Raw genomic sequence first — 18,315 nt, forward strand, 5'->3', positions numbered from 1 at the left:
TCGAAGATAAGATTATTTAGTTGAACTCCTTAAGAGTTTTTAAGAGAGACTGGACATGGCTTAGGTTGAGTGAATGAGTATAAAAATGGTATCTTCAATAATTATGTGTGTGATGAGCTCTAAAAGTGACATCTGCTTGTGTCTGTGTTTCAACTATTGTTTGTAATCAGTTTAGGATCATGACAATTTCTCGATCAAAAGTTCTAAAACAAATTCATCTGATAGAAGAATGTTCTCTTCCTTGATATCTTCAAGCAACTTATGGTACTCATTGATTTGAGACTTTATATCCTTATCTTTAATAATTTCCTAGTAGTAGTAGTTCCCAATGATGAACCAATGTCTGACGACATCTTTAGCAATGCATTTGAAAATCAACAAATCCCAAATGTCTTTTGCTTACTTATAGGAATAATACACATCAAACAAATAATTAGAAAGTGCACTGAGTAACGTATGTCGGAATACCTTGTTTGCATGAATCCAATCTTTAACTTGTATTGAATTTGAAGGGAGATTCGATTCGGGTTTTGGAGATGAAAGAGAAAAAACGACTTCGTACATGTCTAAAAGGGTATACACACGTTCTTGCCAATGTTAGATATTCTGGTTAGAGAGAGACTTCGTTTTTTGATACATCTGGGAAATGTTTCACAAACACCGTCTCAATTTCGGAAACAATATTCTGATTCTCCAGCTTTGAGTTATTGTTGTCAGCCATAAGTCCTTAAGAATGTTATAGAAAAGTGGACAAAAATCAAGAACTAAGATTTTTCAGAGCATGTAGATCTACTATCTTTAAGGACTTATTCGCAGTGTATTGTGTATGTCTCCTAAGACACAAGAAGAACTCCTCAAAAACATTTGAAGATATCAAAACTAGCAAGTATTCTCTTAAAAAGAAGAGTGAAGCCCAAGATAAGAGAAAAAGAAAAACTAGAGAGAAAGCTAGAAAAATTAAAATTTGTGTAAGGGAGAGCTCAATAGTGGTGCTAGAGAAAGAAAACTCGTTGTGATTTCAGTGTATTTGGAATGAAATCAACAACTTTATGTATAGAGGAAAACCAAAAAAAAAAAATAGCTCAAGTCCATAACACACGTCAAAATCACAAGCCTTACGAGTTGTTGAGATGCAGCGCAAAGAACTTCTGAGACTTGCGAATGTAACATTTGTGTTAGTTACGAAAAAATGTAAAACAGAAACATAAACATAAACATAACTTGGTTAAAGATATATTTTGCAATAATAAACGCACAAGTTTTATAACAGTATTTTAGTATTAATGATATAGATTAGATTCATAATGTTCATTTCACAATACCTCCTAACTATATATGATTCAAGATGTTTATTGGACACGAACTAGATTAGTTAACATGTTCTTAAATAAGAATTAAGTAGTTAAAAAAGTTTAAAAGTTTAGTAATTTGATTAATGTATTATAGATCCTATGATAGTTTACATTTTTATTATGAAGTACCATATAGATTTTTTTCTCAAAATATTTCTTTGAACGGTAAAAGAAGACATTTAGAAACTAAAAAAATTAAATTTAAATTATCAAAAATAAAGTCACGAGATGTATAATGTAATAAAAGTATATTTAATTCCACACAAAAAAAAATCTACCAATCGTTTGTTAAGTTGTGAATTTTTTGTCGATGTAAATATTTGTAAGAGACACGAATCTCACATAAGCTTATGTTCTGTCCATTTTGGAGGAAATGAATGAATGAATCTTTTATATTTGCACAAGAAAATTCTCTATAAACTTTGGAGTACCTTTATACTGTAAAAATTATAACAGTGCAAACCGCAGAATATTGAACATGTCATCATCTCTGTGATTCAATTTCTGCAGAAAGTGAACTAATCAAACTAAAATCTGAACAGCAAGTTGAATGGTCACCAATTTTAGTTAACAATTTAAGGGCAAAATCATGCTATCCAATGTTAAACTCAATCCTCTTTTCCTCGATGAATGTCAATAAGGTATCTATTTAGATGCTGGCCAAATGACTTTGTAGAGAATGACTCAACAACATGCCTCCTAGCTTCTCTGCCCATTTTCTCTGCTCCCTGAGGATCATTTATGAGTTTAGCCATTGCTGAAGAAAACTCTTGAGGTGTAGGATCACAAAGGAATCCCGTTACACCATTCTTAATTGACTCCACAGGGCCACCACTGTTGCATGCAATAACAGGTTTATAAGCTGCCATTGCCTCCAGAGGAACAATGCCAAAGTGCTCATCCTGCATCAAAGATCTTTCTGTAAAGCTCACTTAATTCAGTTTTTACCAGTTGTAATGAATCATAATTTGCCTTGTTATATATACCTTTGGTGTGTAAAGAACGCATAAACATTCTGAAAGAAGTGCATTTCTTTCATCAGTAGGGCAAGAAGTGACGAATCTTATTTTACTCGAGACTCCTTTCTTTTCTGCTAAATCTTTAAGCTCTTCCAAGTACTCCACATTCTCCTTCAACCGTTTATCAAAGCCACCTACCACCAATTATGACAACAGGGTTATTATGCCAATTGCATGTGAACATATGCTTCAAAGTAAAATTGAATGAGTCAAAGTATGGATTTTTCAAACTTAAGACTCTGCATTTTTACCAAGAAACTACATTTAAAATTAAAGAAGAACGCCATACAAGGAAGATGTTCCTCGATATTGACCCTTCAGTGATGCAGCCCAAACTTGCATAACATAGTACTTGGTTCTTTGCACTTAATGGTCCATGTTTATCAGCAAACACTAAGGGATTGCAACTAGACAGCTTAGAAAAAGAGTCATAATCATAATATTAGCAGACATTACATGACTTTCAACAGTATCTGCTCATTGTTTTCTGCTAAAAAATTGAACGGATCCACTTCATTGGCAGTCTCAGATAAATAAATTTGTGCTATAAAAGACTGGCTCCATGTTATATCAAATAAATAAAAAATGTAATATAATATGTTATTCGTATACATTATCCCATAGAAGTGCCCATGACTTTTAGCGATAACCAAACCAAATAAACATATTATCGCACGTCCTAGTTTCCTCGTCTAAACTAATATGAAGATCTAATTCTTAAACAGATAAGGTTTGTAACATTGTCATAACTATGCATTCCACCTCTCATTTAATGGAAACAAAGTTAAAAGTTTAATAAACGAACTTTCTGTCACCATGTAATGGTTAATAAATACTCATTTTCACTTAAGTAATTACAACAGAAAATAAGCAATCTGTTAGGAATAAAAGAGGGAAGTAACCTAATACCGAACGGTAAGGAAGGGCGAAGTGAAGCTGAACGGTTCATGAGAGGAGAAGCCGAACATTAAGGCAAGTGAGGCCGAACGGTGCATGAGAGGAGAAGCAAAACGGTAAGGACAAGGAAGTGAGACCGACCAGAGGGACAGGGGAAGCGAGGCCGAACAGTGTGAGAGGAGAAGCCGAACGGTAGAGGCTGACTGTTTTACCACTTAGGAAGAGGTGCGAGAATGAGATACTATACATAGTCTTCCTGTAACTCTATTCAGGGGAGGGTTTCATTTTGAGTATAGACTGGACATATTTGCCAGTGGAAGAAGATAGGCTTCCTTGGGGAGATTACACTTGTAATTTTCTATACTTTACAGAATCAATAATACACTACATACATACTTTCATTTATGTTGTTCTAGTGTTTGAGTGAGAAGAGAGCATAGATTTAGGTTCCTCGCATAAAGTAACCTAACACAATCACTTTCCACATCAATTATGAAAGGTTCAATAAGTAACACATTGACAAACCCAAACAATACACCTGTTAGAGAAATGGATGTGTCACAAAGTAGCACTAGATAATTTGCATACACGCTGCAAGATTGTCCAGATTCAGCACAACAACAAAGTCCCTTGAAATAATAGAGAATAAAGAGTTTTGAAACTTATCTAAATGACAAACATAATTTTCATTTAAAATAATATTTTATATCTTGAAAATGAAGACACCACCAAACCAAAACTCCAGTATGAGGCACATACATCAGAACAGATATTCTCACCCCATGAAATTAGTAATGCACATAACATCACCATAACATATATCATCAGAAAAAATCCAGCCGTAAACAAAAACAGGCTCACCAGCAATAGTCAAAGAAGCATTAGTAATATCTTTGTGCTGAACATTTCCTTCGGGTGAGTGAAGCATAGCAAAAGCTGAAATAGCTAACTGTATGTTCTTCTTCCTTTCAAATCGATTGATGGAAAGATAATTCAGCCTACAACAGAAGAAACAATGCAGATTAAGACTATGATTCTATTATATACATAAAGTTTATAAAATTGGATGTAAGAATAATCTACATGCATAATCTTGTAAAGTGTCAACCATATATCTACAAACATGTCATTTACTTAAAGGAACTGGGTTCTTTGAACTGATCCACATTGACAGCTGGATATAGAACAGCTGGTCGAATTCCTTTAGCATCTAGAGACTTAAAAGTATTTGCAAACGTAGAGGCAGTGAAGTTGCTGTTAACAAGTATCAAATCAGCCATTCCTGAAAATTCAGCAAAGGCTAATAAGATGCAGGGTTCAGAATGTATATTAGAAAATATAATCAGAGTACGAAAAAACTAATAATAAAGCATGGATATAAAGTTAAACCAGTCGTTATCTCTTCTACATAGTCAATTGGTTTTCTATACATCCTCCTAATGAAAGTTGAATGTTGAGCCAGTAACAAGTCCGGAAAATGACAATAGAATACAACCTACAAAAGAAAATAAAAACAACTAAGAATTGAAGATGTCACAACAATTCACATATGATTTCTTCTGCCTCCTTGGCTACCTTTATTGACCTTTTGAGTTTGAAAATAGGAATAACTACAGAGACTTGATCTGCCAGTACAACATCAAATGAATGCCACATGAAAAGTACACAGAGAGCAACAAAATAGGCACCGAAGGTATGCACACATCGCATGAAGACGGTAGAACACATGACGAGGAAGAAATGAACCATACACAGTGACTGGAAAGGTACCTGAAAAATCACAAGTCAAAAACCATATCAATGGCAATGCTATTTCTTTATAAAGAGCAGAAATGTGAGACACTAACGGCTTATTTGAACTTTTTCCCTACTACAGTCAAAATTCGATTTTAGTCCTTTTTGCAGATCTGATTTTGCACTTCGTACACATTAGACATTAACGTCAAGATAATAGAAGGCACAAATAAGAGTGCAATTAAGCCCACAAAAATACAGTGAGACTCACCAGCAACAGTTTCTTCAAAGCATCTACTTTTGTCATGATGTGCAGTAAAAACATGAACTTTATGGCCCTGGGATGCAAGCTCAACAGCAGCATCCACAATCAATCTCTCAGCTCCACCTTCAAAACAATGAAAGATAAAACTAAGGGAAAATCAACTACGGAGAAGAAAATAGCAAGACAACGTTTCACGAAATCAAAATTTTAACTTAGAAAGGTCAAATTAATGGAAATTTTACATTAAAAAAAACGTTTCACGAAATCAAAATTTTAACTTAGAAAGGTCAAATTAATGGAAATTTTACATTAAAAAAAATATGGTTTTAGTTTGAGTGGATTAGAAAACAAAGGGGAATAGTGATTATTTACCTATGCCAAGATCCGGGTGAATTATTGCGATGTTCAGTTTTGAGCTTGTTCCCTTTGCCATATTTGAAAGTATAGATCGAAAAGATAACAAACCCAGGTATAGTTCGCCGGCGACTGTGTTGGCGTTATGGCTTAATCCGACAGGCCAAGTAATTCTAACCCTTGTTTCGATAGTTTACGAATTCGGGGTAACAGTCATTGTTTGGAAACAACCAGCAGGATGTCACCATGACTGAGGTGTCTGTTTGGTATTGGTCACTGGGGAAAAGAGAGAAAATAGGATGTGATGTGATAGAATGTTTAGGTTGATAAAATGGAAAAAACAAAATAAAATGAAATAAAATGGTACGAAGGAAAGTTAGATTCTTTTAATTGTTTAAAATAAATCCACCTAAAAAGATCCAATACAATGAAATTGTACATTCTCTTCTCGTTTTATTTATTATTAATTCATTAATTAAATCCAAATTATTTTTTATTTTCATGTCATTCTAGATAAAGGTTAATTAAAGGTTTAATAGGTTCGGAGGTCCCTATATTTGGGGTTCGTTTCAATTGGGTCCTCCAATTTTGAAAGTGATCAATTAGGTTCCTAATTTGGTAAATGTGATTCAATAATAGGATCTGCGTTAAATTGAGTTAACTCTGTTAACTTTGTTATGAAGTGGCAAGCTGAGGATAACTGTTATCCTCGAAAAACATGATTTGGTAAGGTTTGCAGATATCAATTATCCTCGAAAAACATGATTTTGAAAGTGATCAATTTAACGGAGATCCTATTATTGAATCACATTTACCAAATTAGGGACTTAATTGATCACTTTCAAAATTGGAGGACCCAATTGAAACGAACCCCCAAATATAGGGACCTCCGAACCTATTAAACCTTAATTAAAAGGATAATGATACTTGAACAACTTAATTTGACAACATTTGGACACAGCCTACGTGTCAGCACGTGAGCGGTCCACGTTTTGATGGGAAAAGCTGCTGAAATCTGAGAAAACCTGCTTCAATTGTGACGTGGCGAGGGACGGGCACGGGCAGAGTAGAAGTTGTGTTTCAAATTTGAAATTCATTTTCGAACTTCGTAGAGAGAGAAGCGGCGCGAACATTGGGGACGGATGCTGTGACCTAGACAGAGAGACGAGAGAGTTGGAGAAAGGGTTCACGAGCGAGAGAGAGACGGAGTGCTTGTCGGAGTGCCGTCGTTCACTGTTGAAGGCCGTGTCGGAGAGATCGAACGCCTCCAGCCCGTTCCGTTTCAGGGGCGCCGCAGGTCCGACGTCGACCGGTCGAAGCGAACACGGCATCGTGTTCCGTCCGTTCCGGCCCAGCGACTTAGGGAGGCGTTGAAGGTGTCGCTTCGTCCCAGGTGGTTCCGTCCCTGTCCCGGAGTGCCGCGGGAGCTTGGCCGGAGTGTCGCTGGAGTGTGGACTGTTCGGTGGACGAAAAAGAGGGGTTTTCCGGGTTACAACCTAGATAAAGAAAGGGAAGAAGGTTATTTTCATGCAGCAGCCAATTTTGTTGAATATGTAAGAGAGAATGAGATTAAGGTGAGGGATTTATGTTGTTTTCTTTCTTTATTTGTGATATTTCATTTGAATTCTGTTAATAAATTAGGGATCCTTGCAGGATGCATGGCTTGATAATATTGAATTTGATCCAAAATATTCTTCATTAAAATCTGTACCAACTAATGATGTGGATGAGGGCATGCCTGACCTTTCTTCTAAAGATATTGCCGTCATGAAGAGGCGGATTGCAAATGTTCTTGAACCTGGGGAAACGGTATGTATGTATTTTATCATTCTTAATTTTTTGATTTTTTTTTCTTTGTTCTACTGAAGTATCATTGTAAAATACAATATTTATTTTCCAATTCACTCCAGAGTAGTTGTAGATCATCCATTTGTTTTAGGCAATCACTGGTTTTTTATCATGAAAAGCGAGAGGTTTTTGATCGTGAAGCGGGTTAGTGTTATACACTATGCTTTATTCTACTTATATTATGTTTTTGTTGTTTCATTATGTTTACATTGTTAACAACATGATGTAATATGCTGTTTGATTTTATAATTTATTTGATTTAATTACTTGGTTTTACTATTATAATATTGTTCAACTTATGTTGTTATTATGGTCATGATGCAAGATAGAACTTATTGTTCTATTATCAATATCATACATGGTGTTTGTTTATTCTTAGTGTTTGGAGAAACTATCTTTGGGCCTCCATATTAGTTAAGTGCTGGATTTTGGGGCAGGTTATTAATTTTCAATTTTTCCTTGGCTCTTCTTTGTTCTTTCTATGATGTTGTTGATATTTAGGTTTATGAGAAGGAGTGAAGGGTGTCTGTTTCGTGGTATTAACTGCTTAATGCTTATGCCTTCTACATTCTCCCCTTTTCAGAAGGATATGAGAAGTTAGCCCGGGCAAAAGAAGGCCCATCAAATCAACATTTGCTAGTGGAGAAGCCTCTAGCACTGGTGAAGGTGATTATGATATGTTTGCTGACGAGGATGATAACAGTAAGCCATCTACAGATGAAAATAATACAGTTAGTCAATCTTCATCGGACGCCATATTGTGTGGAGGAATGAAGTGTTGCAACATTTAGGGTTGTTACAAAATGGATAGTACGAATGTCATTTATGGATTTCTTATCACTATTTGAAATTGTGATGATTAGGTTTGAATGTACATATTTTTTGTTACAAATCATCAAAGAAATGTTCAATAAATGACATAATCAATGGTTGAAGATCATTTTCATGTCCAATAACTGTTAAAAAAAATTCATTAAAAAATCAATGTCATTTTGAAAGTTGAACTATCTCTGCAAAAACTTTGCTTGAACTTCCCACTTATTTGGTCTTTGCTACCAATGTTATTTCTGTACAATGATTTTTACAAAGAATGATTCCTTAGGCATGGAGTTTGATATAAAGGTGATAATCAATGTTTGAACATCACTTGTATGTCCAATAAGTCTTTAAAAAAAATTGGTTCACTTAAAATCAATGTTATTTTCACAGTTGACCCCTATGTGCAAAACCTTTGCCTGAACTCTCCACTTATTTGGCCATTACTCCCAATGTTGTTTCTGCACAATGAGTTTTACAGAGAATGGTTCCTTGGGCATGAAGTTTGATATAAATGTGATAATAAATGCTTGAATATCACTTGTATGTCCAATAACTCTTAAAAAAATTGGTTCACTTAAAAATCAATGTCATTTTCACAGTTGACCCTTGTGTGCAAAACCTTTGGCTGAACTCCCCACTTATTTGGCCTTTGCTCCCGGTGTTGTTTCTGCACAATGAGTTTTACAAAGAATGATTCCTTAGGCATGGAGTTCAATATAAATGTGATATTAAATGCCTGAACATCACTTACATGTCCAATAAGTCTTATAAAAAATTGGTTTACTTAAAAATCAATGTCATTTTCACAGTTGACTTGTTTGTGAAAAATCTTTGCCTGAACTCCCCACTTATTTGGCCTTTGCTCCTAGTGTTGTTTCTTCATAATGAGTTTTACAAAGAGTAGTTCCTTGGACATAGATTTCAATATAAATGTCATAATCATTACCTAAACATCACTTGTATGTCCAATAACGATTAAAAAAAAATTGCACTTAAAAATTAACGGCATTTTCTTTGTTGACCTTACTGTGCAAAACCTTTGCCTTAAGTCCCCAGTTATTTAGCCATTGGTACCAATGCAATTTTGCATGAAGAGTTCCACAAAAAATGGTTCCTTGGGATGAACTTCGATATAAATATCATAATCTTTGCCTAATATTTCACATTATCATGCTTATATTTGTGATTTCATTCATCAACTTTGTTTGGATCATGTGCCCAATGGAGTCTGTTTTTACCCAATATTCAACCGTTTGGCGAGCAGCATCTATTCGCTGGGCGAGCGTCCACTGTTGAGTCACGGGCGTGCGCTCGCTGGGCGAGCGTCCACTTCTCGCTGGGCGAGCGTCTCCTTTCTGGACGAGCGTCCTCTGCGCGCTGGACGAGCCTCCTCTGCACGCTGGACGAGCGTCCCCTCTGGGCGACAAGCATCTGGACGAGCGTCCTCTGCCAGCTGGGCGACCGCGCTCTGGACGAGCGTCCACTTTCTGGACGAGCGTCCTCTGCGAGCTGGACGAGCCTCCTCTGCGCGCTGGACGAGCGTCCTGGCTTGCTGTTCGATGGGCGTTCGTTCTCTGGTCAACGAGCGTCCACTCGCTGGGCGACGGGCGTCCACTCGCTGGGCGACGAGCGTCCGTGCAGGCTTATTTCATCCTTCTAAGTCGCGCCCGGCGCCCCTTCTCTCGCGCCCGGGCGCTAGACTCTCTGTAAAATCGCGCCCGGCGCCTTCTCTTTCGCGCCTGGGCATGAAACTCTCGGAAGAACAGCGTCCTCTTCTCGATGCCGACAGCCAAATGATGCGCTCCAAGTCTTTGATAGTATCCAATCCTTATTCTACTTCGAAATAAACAAACAAAAGCATAAAAAAACATTTAAACAGTCAAAATTATACTTATATCAACAATTACATACTTTTCATGAGAATTAACACTAAAACTTACTCAAAAGCACAACAATTTAAGCAACAAAAACAAGTAAAATTTACACCTATCACTCCTCTCAGCCAAAGGTGTTAATTATACAACTAATCACCCTGCATGTTTTTATGCCACCAAAGATCTATAAATTGACGTACACATATCACATCTCTTGATATAGTTTCCAACAAAAAATATCACAAATCAAGATTAAATTTTAACAAACAACTAAAGACACATCCAAATCCACATCTATGTTTGGCACCACTTACTGTAAACAAAGGCTAAAAGATGTCAGCATAAAAATTGACAAACCACACGAAAAGATGATAAAGGAATGTGCTGTACCATTGTCCTGATGCTGCAGAGCAATAAAGACCGGTATTTGGATCATAATAATAGCCCAAACTGCTGCTATAATAGTACCTGGACCATCAAATATTGATGTCAGAACAAGCTTATAACAACTCTTTTTGGTAACAGAATTCATTAGAAGAAGAAGTGGGTACAAACCCTCAACTTTTGCCACCTCCTTAATACCATAATGATTTTTTTTTGGTTTTGAAATTTACAACAAAGATAAATAATGTCATGTATATCAGACTATTTCCCAAAATTTACATGGAAGAGAAGAGCCATATCCAGAAGATTCATCATACACATAATCATTTTGCAATGCTCCACCTGAAAGAAAAGTAGAACAATGTTAAGTAAATACTAATCAAATAAAAATCAGTAACAAAGACTTTGGAGGTCAATTTACCTACCCTCAGTGCCAGAATTTATGGCGTCCGATGAAGATTGACTAACTGTATTATTTTCATCTGTAGATGGCTTACTGTTATCATCCTCGTCAGCAAACATATCATAATCACCTTCACCAGTGCTAGAGGCTTCTCCACTAGCCAAATGTTGATTTGATGGGCCTTCTTTTGCCCGGGCTAACTTCTCATATCCTTCTGAAAAGGGGAGAATGTAGAAGGCATAAGCATTAAGCAGTTAATACCACGAAACAGGCACCCTTCACTCCTTCTCATAAACCTAAATATCGACAACATCATAGAAAGAACAAAGAAGAGCCAAGGAAAAATTGACAATTAATAACCTGCCCCAAAATCCAACACTTAACTAATATGGAGGCCCAAAATCCGGATCAAACTTAATACTCAAAGGAAGTTTATAAGAGATTTTCAATCTCATTTTTTCAAGTTCATCACTCAATGCATATTCTCCATTTCTTCCGTAATCAAGCTAAAAAATATGGTTTCTATTTAAATACATAAAAATCCTAAATTTATGAAAATATAATATAACTCAACATACCTTTTTCTTGTCTTAATAAACTTCATCCTTGTGATCAACTTCCTCCATTGCAACAATACCTACACTACCAAATAAGATCCAAAAATATTAGAATAACAACGTATCATACATAACCAAAATCATCCACAAACAACATCATACATATATTATACATTCATTCCACTCAAATAAAAAAACGAACCTTGAGTGAACACAACGTGTGCCGGTTGGAACACACACGAAGAAAAATGTGTGGGTGGGACTAACAACCCGGAAAACCCCTCTTTTTCGTCCACCGAACAGTCCACACTCCGGCGACACTCCGGCCAAGCTCCCGCGGCACTCTGGCGGCACTCCGGGATAGGGACGGAACCACCTAGGACGAAGCGACACCTTCAACGCCTCCCTAAGTCGCTGGGCCGGAACGGACGGAACACGATGTCGTGTTCGCTTCGACCGGTCGACGTCGGACCTGCGGCGCCCCTGAAACGGAACGGGCTGGAGGCGTTCGATCTCTCCGACACGGCCTTCAACAGTGAACGGCGGCACTCCGGCAAGCACTCCGTCTCTCTCTCTCGCTCGTGAACCCTTTCTCCAACTCTCTCGTCTCTCTGTCTAGGTCACAGCATCCGTCCCTGTCAATACCCAATTTCGTCCGGATTATTTTTATAGTTTTATTGCATTTTGGTTGTCACATATTTAACCTTTTTATTATTCATTTACCTATTTCTTTTTTAGTTCTATTTATTTTATCTTATTGTTTTTATTACCCTTTTTCTTTATTGCTTATTTTGTTTTTATTCTATCTCTTTCATTTATTTTACTTTTTTTTTCCTTTTATTTATTTATTTATTATTTATTTTCTTCTTCGTTTTAATTTTAATTCTTATTTTTCTTAAATTTTTATCTTTCATAATTATTATTAGTTAAAAGGTTTTAAAATAAAATAAAATTAAAAAAAAATATATAAATAAAAAAAAATGAAATGAATCAAAAAATGAGAAAAGGACAAATTGGCGAGGGGACACGATGGAGGAAAACGGTTTCCTGCTGTGGGAGACAAACTGGTTTTGGGAGCAGGCAAGGACAAGGCACGTTTTGGGATGGCAGAGACGTTTTGGAGCCTGCATGGCACATACACGATTTGATATACGGAATGGCAGGGTGGCACAGAAAGGGGAGAAAAGCATAGAGAAAGTGGGATCTTGGGAGGAGCTACAGGGGCCTTCATCAAAGGAGAGAAATCGATTGCTGGAAAAAAAAAAAAAAGAGGAGGATTTCAGACAGCTTCTGGGGTTTTCATCTCCGATCATCATCCAGCCGTAGGGGATCCACCATTTGACAAAGGCCAGCGGATACACGTAGCTAGCAGCAGCCAGTAGAGCTCCGAGAGGTAAGCACCTTGCTCACTTCACTTGTGTGGTCATGTACGCTTACTGCATTATACTGCCTTTTATGCTTATTTCGTTTTGCTTGAGTATGTCTGTGGTGAGTCTTCCACATTCTCCTTCCTAGATTCTTATTGCACACTTTCATCCCTTCCCTCTTCGTTTTCACCTCCAACTCTGGATCTCCAGGACCTGGACTTCAAACTCCATTCTCAGTCACCCAATCTTCATCCATCATCCACCCTCACTGAAGAGAGGGACCGCTCTCTCCATTCCCATATCTTCACCCCTTTCATCTTCGTCCCTTTCGAATACCCCAACAAACATAACCCATCATCCACTACACCTATCACCGCTCAAAAAAAAAAACACCGTTGATGCCGCCATTCATTCGTCAGATACTCCCTTCACCATCCAAATTCACCCATGGCCATATCTTGACACTCACGGCTACCGCCAACACCCTTCCAGTCACCTTCTCCTTCCACTCCCATTTTTCATAGACCGGGGACTAAGCCTTCAAGCCTCCCTTCATTTCCAATCATCATCACCAGCAAAGGATTTGAACCCCTGAAGCTCGAAAGAACATTCAATAATCATCTCTCAACAAAATTGATCTTTTTTTATCCTTATGACCATCATTTTCACTCGCCCATTGAATCGTCTCCCTCAATATCCATTCATCTTTCATTTTGTCCTCCATCTGGTTCAATACCTGAAAAACAGAGAAGAACTCACTCGGTTCTAACCTCAACCATGTTTCCCATCACTTAAACTCATCTCAGCACCCAAAACAGAAAATAGATATCAGAGGGGTATGGGAATAATCGTCGGCTGCAAGTTCTAATCTCAAACGGAGGAGGAGAGATTTCGCCTCGACCGGCGACGGCTCCGATGGCTCGCAGCTGCCAGTCGGATGGAGGTTGGGCGTGCAGCGGGGGCTGGAAGCAGTAACGCCGTGGCCGCCGCTTGGTTTCGAGAACACTTGCTGTCGCCGGCGGTGTCAGGACTGGTGGAAGTCGTCGGAGCTGCGGTCAGTTCTGACTAAGGCGTGAGCACACCGACAGCGAGTGGAGAGCGACCTTGGATCTCTGGAGAGTGTGTGAGTTGAGGGAGTGAGCTTACGGGAGAGTGTTTGAATCTGAGTGGGTGAGGAATGGAAGGGAAGGTGCCAAACCCCTAGGAGATTCTAGGTTAGAAATCACCCGGGTGGGCCAAGCCCATAAATAACGCACGTTAAGCCTTTTTAGAACGTTCGTCCCCTACCTCCTCAACGAACGTCTGTCCGTCCACTTCTTGGACGGACCATTTGGTGACCAACTCCCAACCGAACGCTCGTCATTCAACGCCAACAACGAACGCTCGATCCAACGAGCGCTCGTCATTCAACTCCTGACCGAACGCTCGAGCGCTTGTCATTCAACCCTTTCCCAACGAACGTTCAACTCCAAACCGAACGCTCGTCATTCAACGCCAACAACGAACGCTCGATCCAACGAGCGCTCGTCATTTAACTCCTGACCGAACGCTCGAGCGCTTGTCATTCAGCCTTTTCCCAACGAACGTTCAACTCCAAACCGAACGCTCGTCCCCAACGAGCTCGTCATTCAACGCCAACAACGAACGCTCGTCCCAGCGAGCGCTCGTCATTCAACTCCTGACCGAACGCTCGAGCGCTCGTCATTCAGCCCTTTCCCAACGAACGTTCAACTCCAAACCGAACGCTCGTCCCCAACGAGCTCGTCATTCAACGCCAACAACGAACGCTCGTCCCAGCGAGCGCTCGTCATTCAACTCCAAACCGAACGCTCGTCCTCAACGAACGCTCGTCCACAACGAGCGCTCGTCCTTCAGCCTCGTTTCCCAGCGTTCGCTCGTCCCCCAACGAGCGCTCGTCCTTCAGCCTCGTATCTCAACGTACGTTTGTCAACTGTCCCCAACGAGCGCTCGTGATACTAATTCCCCCCAACGCTCGTTCCTCCTCATTCTCAACGAACGTTCGTTAATCCACCCAACGAACGCTCGTTCTTTCTCCCCACTTTCAACGAACGTTCATTAATTCCCCCAACGCTCGTTATTTCTCCTCATTCTCAACGTCCGTTTATGATCCACCCAACGTTATTTTTATTCGTTTGTTTTTCTTATTTCATTTTATTCTATTTCATTTATTTTGTCTATCTTATTTCATTTGTTTTATTTATTTCTTTTATTTTTATTTTATTTATTATTTTATTTTCTTCTATCTACTCATTCTACATATTTACTTATCCTAAAATATATATTTAATAATGCAATATTTACAATTTAAATAAAGTAATTTACAAAAAATATGTTTTAAAGGTTTAGGCACATGTGTGATCGCACGCATCGTCCTTGTGCTGAAAACCTTTTCTCTTTCTTAAATAAAATTACAAAAATATGTTTTAAGGGTTTAGGCACATGTGTGATCGCACGCATCGTCCTTGTGCTGAAAACCTTTTCTCTTTCTTAATTGAAATTACAAAAAATATGTTTTCAAAGGTTTAGGCACATGTGTGATCGCACGCATCGTCCTTGTGCTAAAAACCTTTTCGCTTTCTTAATTAAAATTACAAAAATATGTTTTAAAGGTTTAGGCACATGTGTGATCGCACGCATCGTCCTTGTGCTAAAAACCTTTTCTTTTCCTTAAGTAAAATTAACCAAAAAATATGTTTTAAAGGTTTATGCACATGTGTGATCGCACGCATCGTCCTTGTGCTAACAACCTTTTCTCTTTCTTAAACAAAATACAAAAAAGGTATAAAATCTTCAAAAAAAAAAAACCCGAAAACATCAACAATTTTAAACAACAAATAGTCTTGCTATCCAGAACTACGTGATCCTTGATTCTCCATCGAAAGTGGAGATACGTAGGAGCAAGGCTAGCCCTTGTCAGGTTCACTTTCCCAAAAATCCAAATTTATCCGTAATCATTTTCTCAAACAAATCTTTCAATCAATTTCTCAAACAAATCTCTCAAACATTTTCAAAAAGAACTACGTAACCCTGATTTCTCATTTTGAATGAGGATACGTAGGAGCAAGGTCAATCCTTGTCGGGCCCAAAAAAATAAAAAAATATGTTTTGTTTATTTAGAATTCTATTTTAGGGGATAGTTAAACATTTTGAAAACCGCATCATATTCGTGCATTTAGTTAAAGGTACTGCCTTAGGGCAGGCGTTGTGGGGTGCTAACACCTTCCCCACGCGTAACCGACTCCCGAACCCAGAATCTGGTTTTCGCGGGCTGTGCTTTATCGTTTTACGGTTTTTCCGTAGTTTTCCATAATAAACTATGGTGGCGACTCCAAAATCTCTTTTCAAAAAAACACGCGTTTCTTTTTTGGATCGTCGTCCCGTCGCGATTCCGGTTGCGACAGATGGCGACTCCACTGGGGACTGTCGAGAGTCAAGCCATTTAATTAGATGCTCGATTCTGATGTGGTTTTGCTTTATGTTTTCCTTCCCATTTTCTTTATCTATGTTTGATATTTTGAATAATTGCATGAGTTGCTTGGATTGTCCTATATTGAACCCTAGGGTAGAAAACATGTTCATACCTGCCTGGGAAATTTTCTGGTTGTTTTGCAGGTGAGGGTTTGGGTATGCATTGCATTCTCCCTTCACACACACACCTTGTGCATATCATGAGTGGGGCCCTATACCCGGGTCTGAGCGTAGCTTAGAATTAGAGGAGTTGTGTAGCGGTGTCATTCTGGGATGTACTTCCTGTCTGGCTATCGTGAGAACTCCAGCTAGAGTTTGTTCTCTTCACTCGTGTCTCCTCATCTAGTTGATTACTCGACTGTTGTGGAGATGCTATGAAGGGGGCCATAGCTCTAGTGACCATTGACCTCTAGGTTCAGGAGACCATCCTTGTGAAATTGCATGTACTTGACATCGAATCCAAGCCATTGAACCTTTATTAGGGCACAAAGGGAGAAACGTGTATTCTTGTAATCCTCACGCTGTTCGTTCTCTTTCGAAAATTATGTTATTGCATTTTCATACCATGCATGCATTTGATTCATCGTGTTGTTTTATTATCATGCATCATATTCATGCATCATTTAGTAACATGTTGGTTTTAGGGGAAATCACAGGTATACACTTGACTTCACACGAGATGGATGTTGACACCAGATCTGATGCTACACTGCATACCAACTCCGCCATTTTAAGAAAGAAGTCTAGCCTAAGGACACATGTTGGAAATTTGACCGGGTTGATAAATTTAGGCCGAAGACTCAAGACCATACAGAGAGAAGCCTTCGGGAGGAAATATGGGAATTTGTTGAGTTTAATGGAGGTGAAAGTACAGTTGCCCGCTATTACAGCTCTAGCTCAGTATTATGATTCTCCCCTGAGATGTTTTACCTTCCAGGACTTCCAGCTGGCACCAACTGTAGAAGAATTTGAGCATATTCTGGGCTTGCCATTGGAGGGTACCAAGCCATATCAGCACTTGGAGCATCATGCCTCTGTTTCTACCCTTGCTGTTATAATGAAATTACAGCCCAATGAATTGGAGAACCGGTTGATAACGAGACATCAAATTCGGGGGCTGACACAAGGTTACCTTGAACAATATTTGCACGACCTGGGCGATAGGGAAGAATGGGAGACCTTCATGGATGTACTAGCCCTCACTGTGTTTGGCATTGTCCTGTTTCCCAAGCTGGAAGACTTTGTAGATTACACTGCTATTGATGTCTTCGTGGCAAAAAAGACGAGATCAGAAAACCCCGTAACAGCAGTCCTCGCATATGTGTATGGGACTATGAGTTTTTGCCAGGAGAGAAAAGGGAAGAGGATTCTTTGTTGTTTGCCGGCGTTATATGCGTGGATGACGGCACGAGTATTTAAGGGGGTAGTCGATGTTAGAAGTTCACCTGAGAATCTGTCGCATCAAGGAGGTAATGGGTGGGCTCTTTTCTTTGCCGGTTTGAGAGAGGGAAACGTAAAATGGCGCCTTCCTTGGCTTGAGACTAAACCATCTATCCAACATTGTGGCAACTTCCCTAACATACCTCTCATAGGTGCTAGGTATTGTATTAACTACAACCCTATTTTGGTCCAGAGACAGTTCGGATATCCTATGAAGGGAGCGCCTTCACCAGATTATCTCACAGCCTTCTTCATCTACTATGAGGACGGACATTGTACTGAAATGTTGAGGAGAGTCAGAAGTGCCTGAGAAAATGTGGTGCGAGCAGAGAAGGACCTGAGGAGTGGAGTGATGGATAGCAGGGTTAGTTATCATACTTGGATTCTGGAGAGGGTAAGAGAAGTCAAGTTGCCTTTCAAGCCCATCAATGATCAATCGGCGAGTGAAGGAACATCCCAAGCCCCAGAAAGTGAAGAGGTGAAACAGCTGAAGGCTGAGGTGGAGAAATTGAG

At 38.9% G+C, this 18,315-nt stretch overlaps 1 pseudogene across 1 annotated transcript; it reads right to left on the bottom strand.

The window, feature by feature from the left end:
• Nucleotides 1–1,761: 1,761 nt before the first annotated feature.
• LOC148193340 (uncharacterized) lies at nucleotides 1,762–5,893 on the bottom strand (annotated as a pseudogene). Its single transcript, XR_015781936.1, has 8 exons — nucleotides 5,640–5,893; nucleotides 5,274–5,390; nucleotides 4,844–5,038; nucleotides 4,658–4,763; nucleotides 4,403–4,550; nucleotides 4,130–4,266; nucleotides 2,339–2,505; nucleotides 1,762–2,254 (listed from the first exon to the last, which is right to left on the bottom strand). The product of XR_015781936.1 is annotated as an uncharacterized LOC148193340 (transcript).
• Nucleotides 5,894–18,315: the final 12,422 nt, after the last annotated feature.

The sequence above is a fragment of the Vigna umbellata genome, chromosome 9 (genome assembly GCF_029865625.1).
Source record: "Vigna umbellata cultivar VRB3 chromosome 9, Vumbellata_1.0, whole genome shotgun sequence".
Taxonomy (NCBI): domain Eukaryota; kingdom Viridiplantae; phylum Streptophyta; class Magnoliopsida; order Fabales; family Fabaceae; genus Vigna; species Vigna umbellata.